At 42.2% G+C, this 13,707-nt stretch overlaps 1 protein-coding gene across 7 annotated transcripts in view; it reads right to left on the bottom strand.

The window, feature by feature from the left end:
* The window catches only part of LOC142436717 (thyrotropin-releasing hormone-degrading ectoenzyme-like), a 425,143-nt gene that overhangs the window by 160,436 nt on the left and 251,000 nt on the right, over positions 1-13,707 (bottom strand). The window lies entirely within an intron of this gene.

The following is a 13,707-nucleotide window of genomic DNA, read 5'->3' on the forward strand; positions in this document are numbered from 1 at the left end:
ATAACACACAAATCGACCGCCAAGATAGCAAAGGAATTCCTGGAAGAAAATTTCCCCAACCTAACAAAGGAGAATCCGACTCTCATACAGGAAGCAGAGAGGACGCCGGCTAAGCTAAACACCAAGAAGAACACGCCAAGGCATATAATTGTAAAATTATCCAACTTAGAGGAAAAAGAGAAAATTCTTCGAGCATCAAGAGAAAGGAAGACAGTCACATACAAAGGAGCGCAGGTAAGGGTATGCTCAGACTTATCAGCTGAAACCATGAAGAGGAGGAGAGAATGGAGCAGCATCTTCCAAATTCTGAAAGATAAAAATGCCTCCCCCAGAATCCTATACCCTGCCAAGTTATCCATTAAGATAGAGGGTAAGATAAGGGTCTTCCAGGACAAGGAAGAACTCAAAAAATATACTGCAAGTCACCCGACCCTGCAGAACATACTGGCTGACTCACTATGGCCAGAAGATCAAGCTCCAACTAGAACCTCCAGGAGACCACCATATAGCCCATCTCCATCTAGAAGCCAACATGCCAGCAACACGTACCAGGACAACACGGTCTCAGATGGAAAAGAGGACAGGATAGAAACCCTCCACTCAAACGCAGTACACTGATATGAAGGAAGATAGGCAAAGACCCAAAACACAAAACAGAATATGGCAACCATGAAGCCAGAGATTGTAATAATCACTTTGAATACAAATGGGCTCAATTCATATGTTAAAAGAAAGAGGCTGGAGGATTGGATTAGAAAACATAACCCATCAATCTGCTGCCTGCAAGAGACACACCTTAAGCAAGCAGACAAGCATATGCTGAGAATAAAGGGCTGGAAGAAAGTTTACCAAGCAAATGGTAACTCCAGGAAGGCAGGAGTGGCTATCTTAATCTCCGACAAAATGGATCTCAAGATCCAAAACATAAAAAGAGACAAAGAGGGACATTACATAATGCTCAAAGGCTCAGTAAACCAGGAAGCAATAAGCATACTGAATATTTACGCACCTAATAATGGTGCGGCAAATTTCGTCAAACAAACTATTAAAAAAATGACAGAAGAAATCACGGAAACAACAATAATAGTGGGGGACTTCAACACTCCACTATCAGAGAAAGACAGGTCACAGGGAAAGAAGCTCAGCAAAGAGGCCAGAGAGCTAAACAATGTAATTAGGCAACAGGGCCTGATAGACATCTATAGAGCCTTTCATCCAAAAGCAAAAGGTTTCACATTCTTCTCCAATCCACACGGATCTTTCTCAAGAATAGATCACATGCTGGGGCACAAGGCCAGCCTGAGTAAATTCAAACACATAGATATTATCCAGACGTCTTTCTCAGACCACCATGCCATAAAGCTGGAGATTAATAGGAGGGCACCCAGAAAAGCAAGGGTCACCAATTGGAGAATAAACAACGATCTCCTGCGACATGAATGGGTTAAGGTCCAGATCAGAGAGGATATCAGGAAATTTCTAGAAACTAATGAGAACGAGCATACAACATATCAAAACTTATGGGACACTGCAAAGGCAGTTATCAGAGGTAGCTTGATATCACTGAATGCATACATGAAAAAAGAAGAAAGGCGTATGACAGATATGTTAACACAAAACCTCCAACAACTAGAACAGAGTCAACAGAACTACCCCTCCAATAGCAAGAGAAAAGAAATAATAAAAATCAGGGCGGAGTTAAACCAGTGGGAAGACAAAAGAACAATGCAAAGGATTAACGCAACTAGAAGCTGGTTTTATGAACGAATTAATAAAATTGACACTCCCCTGGCAAAGCTTACCAAAGATAGAAAGGAACAATCATCAATAGCCAGGATAAGAGATGAATCGGGGGCAATAACAACAGACCCCAATGAGATAAAAAGGATAATCACAAAGTACTATGAAGGTTTGTATTCTAATGAATTCAGAAACCTGGAAGACATGGATAAATATTTAGAAAAACAATCTATCCCTAGATTATCTGAGACAGAGATCAAGAACCTCAACAAACCCATAGCGAAGGAAGAAATAGAGAGTGTCATCAAAAACCTACCAAGGAAAAAGGCCCCAGGGCCAGATAGCTACACAGCAGAATTTTACCAAACATTCAGGGAAGAGCTGACACCGATCCTCCACAAAGTATTCCAGAACATAGAAAAGAACGGCAAGCTCCCAAACTCATTTTACGAAGCCAGCATTACTTTGATACCCAAACAGGGAAAAGACCCCACAAGTGTAGAGAATTATAGACCAATATCTCTAATGAACATAGATGCAAAAATCCTTAACAAAATATTGGCCAATAGAATACAAAGGAACATCAAACATATCATTCACCACGACCAAGTAGGATTCATCCCAGCGATGCAGGGATGGTTTAACACCCGAAAATCCATCAATATCATACACCACATCGAGAAGAAAAAGGATAAAAACCATATGATAATATCCATAGATGCAGAAAAAGCATTTGACAACATCCAGCATCCATTCCTAATCAAAACACTCATGAAGATAGGATTGGAAGGTAAGTTCCTCAAGCTCATACAAGCTATCTATGAAAGACCAACAGCCAACATCATAGTCAATGGAGAAAAGACAAGAACAATACCACTGAAAAAGGGTACAAGACAAGGATGCCCCCTGTCCCCTCTTCTATTCAATATCGTTTTGGAGGTTCTGGCTAACAACATAAGACAGCGGAAGGACATCAAAGGGATCCAGTTGGGAGAGGAGGAGGTGAAACTATCATTATTTGCAGATGACATGATCCTATACATTGAAGACCCCCAAAACTCCACAGTTGGAATACTTACAGCAATAGAGGAATACGGAAGGGTAGCAGGATACAAGATCAATAACCAGAAGTCGGTAGGGTTTCTATACACATCGGACAGGGCCATGGAAGAGGCGATTAAGAGGGAAGTACCCTTCACAGTAGCCAAGAACAAACTGAAATACCTAGGAATATACTTAACAAAAAATACTAAAGACCTATATAAGCATAATTATAAAACCCTATTACAGGAAACCAAAAGTGACCTTCACAAATGGATGAAGCTCCCCTGCTCATGGTTAGGTAGGCTGAACATAGTAAAGATGACAGTTCTTCCTAAAGCACTCTACAAGTTCAATGCTATACCAATCCAATTACCATCAACCTTCTTCAAAGAATTGGAAAAACTGACCACCAACTTCATATGGAGAGGGAAGAAACCCAGAATTAGCAGAGAACTCCTCAAGAAGAAGGACACAATTGGAGGACTCGCCCTGCCTGATTTTAATGCCTACTACACAGCTACAGTGGTCAAAACAGCATGGTACTGGCACAATGATAGACACTCAGACCAGTGGAAAAGAATAGAAAGCCCAGGAGTAAAATCATCAGCATATAGACAACTGATCTTCGACAAGGGTCCCAAAAACGTCAAGTGGGAAGCAGATGCCCTCTTTAATAAGTGGTGCTGGAAACAATGGATATCCACATGTAGAAAGTTGAAACAAGACGTCTACCTCACCCCATGCACAAGAATACACTCAAGGTGGATCACAGATCTAGAAGTCAAACCCCAAACCATCAGGACCATTAAGGAGGGAATCGGGACTAATCTCAGAGCACTGGCCCAGGGAGCACATAGGCTCACTGCAACAGGGAAGGGGACACACACAGGTGATCTGGAAATCGACAAATGGGATCTAATAAGAATAAAACACCTGTGCACCTCGAAAGACTTTGCCAAGAGGGTGACAAGGCAACCCACAGACTGGGAGAAGATTTTTAGTAATGACACATCAGACAAAGGGCTCATTACTAAAATCTACAACACCATCATGACCTGCAAAAAGAGGAAAACAGTTAACCCCCTAAGGAAGTGGGCAAAAGAAATGAGAAGAACTTTCACTAGAGAGGAGATCAATATGGCCAATAAATATATGAGAAAGTGCTCGAAGTCCCTTGCCATAAGAGAAATGCAAATCAAAACAACCATGAGATACCACCTAACACCCCTGAGGCTAGCCCAGATCAGTAAATCAGAGAGCAACAAGTGTTGGAGGGGCTGTGGTGAAATAGGAACCCTCCTCCACTGCTGGTGGTCGTGCAGATTTGTACAGACACTGTGGAAAGCAATCTGGCGATACCTAAAGAAAATGGAAATTGATCTACCTTACGACCCAGCCATCCCTCTACTGGGCATATACCCGGTTGAAGCAGCAAATAAAACACGACCAGTCATATGCGCTCCAATGTTTATTGCGGCACAATTCACAATAGCAAAGACTTGGAAACAGCCTAAGTTTCCATCGATAGACGAGTGGATTAGCAAACTTTGGCACATACACACAATGGAGTATTATGCAGCACTGAAAAGCACCGATGAGCACATGAAACACGTTATTTCATGGGAAGAGCTGGAAGGAATTATGCTAAGCGAGGTAAGCCAGTCCCAAAGGGACAGGTACAACATGAGTCCCCTGAGGTAAGTACAATCAGCATGACAGAAATGGGGCATTAATCCACCCAAGGGGAGGGTATTGTTTATATCTCCACAGGGAAAGTGGGACCAGACTTCAACCCAGTGTCGCAAGGTGTGAATGCATTATCCCGGCGTGGAGGACGGAACCGGTGGAGAGGTCTGGGAGGCAGGCCCCAGCACCATAAATTAAGTGGATTCCTGCCCCTCCCCCGAAAAGAACTTGTTCCAAAGGACGACATTGACCCTGCAGCTATGGGAGATGGACATATTTGATCAGAGCACACGGGAGCAGATGAAGGGGCAGGAGGAGAGAGTGGAGCACAGCCTGGCCCACCAGGCCGTGATGATGATGTTCCTGAGTAGAGCAGCCAGTCCACAGAGAGAACAACATGGCTGGCCCCACTATGAGACATGATGCCCCTCAGTGACTAAGGGCGATACAGGGGACAGCACCGGAGACACAGTGTGGGAATTGCACCTGACCTGATCCCACCACACCGAGGCAAATCACTGGGGGAGTGCAGCGGAACAGCAAGGGAATGGAGGGGCAAGGTCCCCAGGGAATGCTGAAAGTGGACTTCGGGGCCAGGGCGTGGTGCCCCAACAGACTGGACTGGAAAACGCTCCTAAGGGCCAGCAAACGATCCTTGAACTAACTACAAGCTTTTCTCTTGTGAACTGTTTTATTCTGTTCTTTGTCAGTGGTTTGTTTTGGTTGTTTTGTTGTCTGGTTGTATACTGTTGCTTTGTTTTCCTCTGTCTAGTTTTCGTGCATGTTAGTGACTCCACAGGTCTGTCTGAATAGGACAGGCGGGATGAACTATCTGGAGGAAAAACAACGGGACCGACAGTTTTGGGGGGACTTGGGGTGGGGGGTAGGGGGGTAAGGAAGTGGTGTTAACAAACCCAGGGACAAGGGAAAAACATGGGACCCCAAATGGTAGAGAAGTGGGAGTGGCAGGCCTGGTGGGAAATGATCAAGGGTAAGGTTGCTTAGAGAAGAGGTATACTCTAGCCCAGGTGGCGATGAAGCATGGTAGTAGGGCAGGAGGAAAGTCAAGGGAGATGGAGGAAAGAGCTAGGAGTCAAAGGGCATTCATGGAGGTCAAGACAAAGACATGTACATGCAAATATATATAGGAGGATGGGGAAATAGATCTATGTGTCTATATTTATAGGTCAAGTATTAAGGTGGCGGAAGGACCTTGGGCCTCTACTCAAACACTCCCTCAATGCATGAATACCTTCTTTTATTAAATTGGAACTCTATGATGCTCACTCTCCCGACACAACAGCTGGAGCCAACATGGGTGAACAAGTAAATGTGGTGAAGAAAGCTGATGGTGCCCGGCTATCAAAAGAGATAGTGACTGGGGTCTTAAAGGCTTGAAGATAAACAAGCGGCCATCTAGCTCAGAAGCAACAAAGTCCACATGGAAGAACACACCAGCCTGTGTGATCGAGCGGTCCCAAAGGGATCAGTTACCAGGCATCAAAGAACAAAAAATCATATCATTGACTGCACACCTCCATGATAGGATCACTGAAGACAAATGGGTGCATAAGCAAATGTGGTGAAGAAAGCTGATGGTGCCCGGCTATCAAAAGAGATAGTGTCTGGGGTCTTAAAGGCTTGAAGGTGAACAAGCGGCCATCTCGCTCAGAAACAAATAAGCCCACATGGAAGAAGCACACCGGCCAGTGCGATCACGAGGTGCCCAAGGGACCAGATATAAGGCATCATGCAAAAAAAAAAAAGATATAAGTGTGTGTATGTATGTGTATTTATGTGTATATGTATATATGTATGTGTATATATATATTATATTAAATGAAGGGGGAAGTGCAGAGTGGAGACCCAAGGCCCAAGTGTCAGCCAATGGAGATCCCCTCATAGAGGGGCTTAGGAGAGGAGATGGGTTAATTAGGGTGTGAGGTAGTATCGATGAAGAACACAGCTTTCCCCCAGATCCTGGATGCTTCCTCCTCCCAACTACCATGATCCGAATTCTACCTTGCAGGGCTGGATAGGACAGAGGCTGTACACTGGTACATAGGAGGGTTGGAGATACAGGGAATCCAGGGTGGATGATACCTCCAGGACCAAGGGGGTGAGGGACGATGCTGGGAGAGTGGAGGGTGAGTGGGTTGGAAAGGGGGAACTGATTACAAGGAGCCACATGTGACCTCTTCCCTGGGAGAGGGACAGCAGAGAAGGGGGGAAGGGAGACCCCGAATAGGGCAAGATATGACAAAATAACGAGGTATAAATTACCAAGGGCATATGAGGGAGGGGGGAAAAGGGAGGGAGGGGGGGAAAAAAAGGAGGACCTGATGCAAGGGGCTAAGGTGAAGAGCAAATGCCTTGAGAGTGATTGGGACAGGGAGTGTATGGGTGTGCTTTGTACAATTGATGTATGTATATGTATGGATTGTGGTAAGAGTTGTTGGAGTCCCTAATAAAATGTAAAAGAAGGAAAAAAAAAAAAGAGTTGTGTAATCATTACTACAATACCTTGTAGATGATTTTTTTCCATCTGTGTTCATTGTTCTTAATTCCCCATCTCCCCCACTTCCACTCCCAAAGTCCCCTGCCAAGTCCCAGGTATGTATGTATGTGTATACACACACACACACATACATATATATGCGATATATAAATATGTATCAACTGATATGTTAGAAATATTTGTGTTCCAGAGCAGTGAAGACAATATTTAGGCAATTTCCTGCTCTGTATGATTTGGTCTTGATGTTGGTTTGTTCATTAAATGTGGCAATGATATTTGAGGTATATCATGTTATAATGATAACTTTAAAGGCAGGAATGATATTAAAACTTAAATTCTGAGCAAAAAAAAAAAAAGACCCAGAAATGGTGACATAGTCGCATTATATTTATTTAACCTTTAGGCTGAATAAACAATCAAAGAAGATGGACTTTATGAAGAAGGATGGAGGATCAGGATTGGAGGAAGGCTGACTGACAATCTTCTGGAGGCAGAGGACACAATCTTGCTTTCTGAAAGTGAGGAGGGCTTGAAGCAAAAATCTTGCGAAGATTAAGGATTAAACCTAATTCAAAGAAAGCAAACATCCTCACAAAAATAAAGCATCATGGTACACAGAGAAGCAGTGAAAGCTGTCAGGGCTTCACCTCGCTTGGAACCACAACCAATGCTCATGGAAGCAGCAGTGAAGAGCTCCAATGGCATGTTACATTGGGTAAATCTCAATGTAAAGTATTGAAACGCAAGTATGTTATTTGGATGATTAAGATGTGCATGACTCAAGGTTGGGGTACAGAGGAAGCAACTGGGGTCCTTAGGAGTGACTTTGCTTTTGGGGGCTCTTACAGCTCCTATAACATTCTATACATTGATTGTATCAAGCATATTTACACATATATTGCCATCATTTCCAAAACATTTTCTACTGGAGCCCTTTGTATAAATCCCTATTTTCCCCTCCCACCTTCATGAATCCTTGATATATTTTATATTGTTATTATTATTTTGTATCTTAAGCTGTCTATTGTTTCCCTTGACCTACATCTCTGTAATTCATTGCCTTTGGAAGGGCCTATATATCCAACCTTGTGATGTGTTCCCCCTTTCTCCCCATGCCCCTTCCCCAACCATCCCCCTACCATGATATCGCTATTCCTACTACTGTTCCTGAGGCGTTTATCTGTCATGAAAACCATGAGCTCTTATATGTACCTATGTATGTTCTCCGGTCTAGACAGATCTGTAAGGTTGAACTGGGTCATGGTAGTGTTGGGGAGGAAGCAGTCAGGAACTAGAGGAATGATGTGTGTTTCGTCACTGCTGTACTGAACCTTGGCTTAATCATCCCTTCCTTATAACCCTTCTGTGGGGGGGATATCCAATGGTCTACAGATGGGCTTTGTTTCTCCACTCCAACCCCCTTGTTCACATCGATATAGCTGTTTGTTTTGGATCTTTTGATACCTGATACCTGGTCCAGTCGACACCTCGTGATCACACAGGCTGGTGTGCTTGTCCATGTGGGCTTATTTGCTTCCCTGCTAGATGGCTGCTTGTTTAACTTCAAGCCTTTAGGACCCCAGATGCTGTATCTTTTGATAGCCAGGCACCACCCACTGTCTTCACCACATTTGCTTATGCAGCCATTTTTTCTTCGGCAACCATGTTGGAAAGGTGTTGGAAAGGTGAGTATCAAAGAATGTCAGGTTATTAGACAAGTGTCCTTGTGTTAAGGGGGCCTTGAGAAGAGGTACAAAGCCCATCTACTATCTTAAAACATAAAATATAAATATATTTACATTGGCCTCTATCTCTTTCCTCTATAAATAGCTTTGCCTCCTATTTCTTTCCTCTATTTACTTTCCCCTTCCTCCCAACCCACTATCTTGTTCACTCTCCATTCAGCTCTCCATAATTCCTTTAGGATACATTAAACCCCACCAGGCTTTATACCCCTCCCTCACCATCAATTTTAGATCTCTGTTGTTATCTTATCCCTGAGTGTATAGGCTTTCCATACCCCCTCCTCTCCCAGTCTCCCCTGGAACAGCCAGTCCTTTTCTTCTCTCCTCAGGATTGTCTGACCTGCCAATCTTATCTAGATAGACATAGGGTGAAAGAAAAAGAAACAAAAATAATAAAAATAAGTAGGTAGTTGCAGGTCTGTCTGCTGACCCCTATGTAGGTTTTCTGACCAAGTCTGATGAGGTTTCTAACACTGTCCCCCACATCAGAAGTCCGGAAACCTCAGGGACTGGGTTATTTTGTTCCCCTTGCTGCCCTGCTGCTCTCCCTATGTGTTTCACCCCACTGTGCCAGGGGCAGACGGGCACACTTTCTGCACGGTGGAGATTGTTCATCTAAGTAGAATTGGATTTCCCAGCCCCTGGTTGTGAGGGTAGAAATAAGGCCACATCCACTCTTCTAAGCCCTCAGTTTTCTCCAACCCAAACCATGGTATTTTCATTCGCCTCAGATTCATGGGAAAGTTAGACATCGAATAAGGAAGGCCGAAGAAGAATGAATACACTTGAGCTATTGGGCTGTGAAAATGATTGAAAGTATCATGGACTGTCAAGATAACACACATTTGTCTTAGAAGAAGTGAGGAGGCCAGAATGCATCTCACAGGCCAGGATGGTGAGACTTCATCTCACGTACTTTGGACACATTCTTAAGAAGGAACAGTCCCTGGAAATGGACATTTACTTGGTAAAGTGGCGGTGGCAGTGAAAAAGAGGAAGACCTTTGACTAGATGGATTGCCGCCGTGGCTGCAATAATGGGTTCAAAAATAAAAACCATGGTGAGGAAGGTGCAGGACCGGGTATTTGTCATTCTTCTGTACATCAGAACTGACTCATTTCACCCGACAATAACAGCAGATTAGGGCTGCCCCACAATCTAGAATTCAAGAGTTGGTTATTTTAAAATTCTGATACAGCCGCAGTCATTTTTGAGATTTGGGGTAGCTTCATACACTATTAAATTGACAGATACACATCTGCATGCCGTATAAAAGTATGAAAAAAGAGCACCCTTAAGTTTTGAAATTAGAGTTCTCAGCAAAATGGATTCCCAAATTCATATGCACTTTAAACAGAAGTTATCTCAAAAAGGAATTATTTATGTAAATGCAGCAAGTGGAAATAAAGGAACCAATGTTAGGTTCTTATCTTAAAACTATGTAGCATTAATTTCAAATAAAATAAAATATTTGTTGATGTCAAAATAACAAAATTACTAACAGCCAGTGGCTTTTTCATCACTTCACATTGCAGTATAAAGTATTACCTAATTCTAACTGGCATCTAGGCAATCAGAGTGCTAGTAGTATAAACAGGGATACTGGAATTCACTGTGAATTTAGAGGTTTCTAGGGAAACCTCTGAGGGTATTTGGGGTAATGAAAGCAGAGAGACAAGAAATATAAAGGAAATCAAATTTTTAAAGTACAATTATAAGAAAATAAAATGTGGTAACTTTATGTTACTTTAAGATATTCTAACCTTATCATACAGCCAATTTTCCTTTAAAGGAAAAGAATAACTCTTCTCAATTAGTCCGTGACATGCAAAACGTTTTTCTTTCTATAATCCAAGCCGATAAATTTACCATTTCGATGTAGTATCAAGTCACTCAATGTAGTGAAGAAAAATGAATGTCATGTCCCATTCAGTCTGAACTATGTATCAGTTGGGAGGTATTGATCAAAATATGAACGATGTTTTTCATTACTGAAGGTACCCGATGCTTTGTTATAAATATCTTCTTGAGAATATAAAGAATCCACCTTTTCCACTTTTCTTCACAGAACAGTTTCTAAAGGCTTTTATTCAATGATTTTCTCCCCTCAAAACCCATTACTAGTGTTCCAAATATTTCCCAGTTCAATTTACATTAGATCAAGAAATGAAAAACAGAAAGAACTAATAATGAGCCAGAGACTGAACTGAACCTTTTACCTCTCCAATCTCCAGTATCTAATGTGCATCACTAAGTTATAGTTCTAAAGTATATTATATAAAAAGGACAACATTTTATATGCCTAATGGGAAAATGCAAAGAAGAGAAAATTTTTGTACCTATCATAAAAATGTAGCTTCCTAATGGAATTGACAAGATGGAAATTTGCCAGCAGCCATTTTCCTAGCACCGCGGTTAATTGAGCATGAGCACACCATAGGTCAAAGCCACAGGTAACTGATCCTATGGCAGGGAGACTACGAAGAACAAAATAGTATTGGCCAGCTCACTTGAGATAAAGTTTATTGTGTCAACCTGGTCAATAAACACAGGTGGGGTTAATTGAAGGGCAGAGAGATAAATAGCTCAGTGAGCCTTGCCTTTCTAGTTCTGGAGTCTCTTGCTTTGTGATGGTCAGACCAGGGTGCAGCTGCCTTAGCCAATTTCCTGCTTCAGCTTGCAAGGCTCACTTCCTGCAAGACGTCCCATGAGGAAAAGCCACATGGACTTACCCTGGTGCAGCCCTGGGTGCTGGAGCACCCATGTGGAGACCCCTGCCAGTGCTGAGATGCTTACACATTCACTGATTTGGCTTTCCTCCTGCAGTCGGCATCATAGTGTGTGTTTTGTGAGATGGAGGAGGACTTTGTGGATTGGTTTTGGACCTATGGGCTAATGTTGGACTGTGGGCTTGGGCAGCAGTGGGTTGGGATGTTTTCTTGATGTGAATTTAACCTTTACATGAAACTGTCTTATACATATGAGTTTCTGTGGATTTGTTTCTCTAATGTACCCAGACTAACAGATCACTATTTGTTTATTTTTCCTTCACATCCTAATATACTACGCAAATTTTCTACTGTTATACCTGAAGTCTGTTTGAATAGTAATTAAAATGGGAACCAGTATTCTAATATAAACAACATGAACTGCTGCACTAAAATGCTTAGGTCCAAGAACAATAGAACATCTGCTCATGTTTGACTATAGCAGTTGGTATAGCCAGGCCATACATGGGGGGTGGCACCCATATAGTTTAGCCATCCTTATGGCCTGGGAAGGAAGCATTTGAAAATATTTGTCACGTTTTACCTCAAGGAGAATTATTATTGTTATTGGGAGCTCTTCCAATTAAACAACCCATCATTCAATTAGATCATTATATCAGATAGTATAACAACCCATACTCCAATTAGATTAAGCATAGTTATACAACTGCTGCCACCATCATTTTAAAAACATTTTATTTCTTCTTGAACTCTTTGATATCAACTCTTCTTTATCCCCCCTGCCCTCCCCTAGCCAGGAACCCTAACTATTTTATTATTATGATGATGATGATTATCTTGCCATATCTTACACCACCCAATGTTGCCATTTCACCTACACTTCTGCTATTCATTCCCCGTAAGTGGGGCTATCTGGTCATCATTGTACCAGTTCCCCTGTCCCTGCCTCCCCCCCCCCCCCGCCCTCTTCTAGTACCCTCGGGGAATTCTTACTCCAATTACTATTTCTGAAGTGTTTAGCTATCTTGGATTTAATGTATCAAATGATTTTAGTTATGCAAATGAACATATGCAGGTGCAACATGATTAATGAGGTAAAACTAAGACCATAAGAGTAAGGGGAGGAAATATTGGATAGTTACGTGTTTCATCAATGCTATACTGCCTCCTAGAGATTTTTGTGTGTCTACATCTCTGGGTCTCAACACATAACCCACCCACTTGCCTTGAATAGATTCTGATTCATAATGATCCTATATGATTGCGTAGAACTGCTCCACAGAGTTTTATGCATAAGGTGTTAATTGAACTAAATTTAGACAATGAATAAGGAAAACCATAGAAGAATTGATGAATCTGCATTGTGGTGCTGGAGAAGAATATTAAAAGTACCATGGAATGTTAAAAGGACTAACCAATCTGTATTAGAAATAGTAAGGCCAAAGTGTTCCTTAGAGACAAACATCTTAAAACTTCGTCTTACATACTTTGGACGTATCGTAGAGACCAGTCACTGGAGAAGGACATCAGGATTGGTAAAGGGGATGGGTGGAGAAAAGGGGGAAGGCCCTCAGTGAGAGGTACTCACATAGTGACTGCCTCAAGGGGCTCAGGAATAGGAACAATTGCCAATATGGCTCTGGACCATGCAGTGTTTCTATTGTTCACAGGGTCCTTATGAGTCAGAGGTGACTGGAGGGCTCCTAGCAATACCAACATAGGTTCCAAGACTGTAGCCCACATGCCCACTCTCCACCCACCCCAAGCTAGAACTTTACAGAAGCTGACTGCTGTATTTTCTTCCCTCGGAGCAACTGGTCAATTCACACCAGCCTTTCAGTTAACAGCCTAACACTTCAACCACTGTGCCACCAAGGTTTCTTCAGTAAATAATAGATTACTTCCCATTAAGTTTCACAATATGTATCTATTAGTACACAAATAATAAATTTTACTTATTACATATTGTGTATATTTAAATTTTATGTGTTATATATATAACACTCATACAAATCATTTCCAGATCAAATGTATGTTTGCATATGGATGTGTGTGTGTGTGAGTAAACCATTGTTTCTGAATTGATTCCAACTCAGAGAGACCTGAAGGATGCAGGAAAACTGCCCCCACAGGGTTCTCAGTGCTGTAAATCTATGCAAGCTGACTGACACATCACTCTCTCCCAGAGCAGCTAGTAAGTGTACAGCTAGAAAGTTTGAAATACCACCCTTTCTGTTGAAAGTTG

This window comes from Tenrec ecaudatus, unplaced genomic scaffold, assembly GCF_050624435.1.
Source record: "Tenrec ecaudatus isolate mTenEca1 unplaced genomic scaffold, mTenEca1.hap1 Scaffold_548, whole genome shotgun sequence".
NCBI lineage: Eukaryota > Metazoa > Chordata > Mammalia > Afrosoricida > Tenrecidae > Tenrec > Tenrec ecaudatus.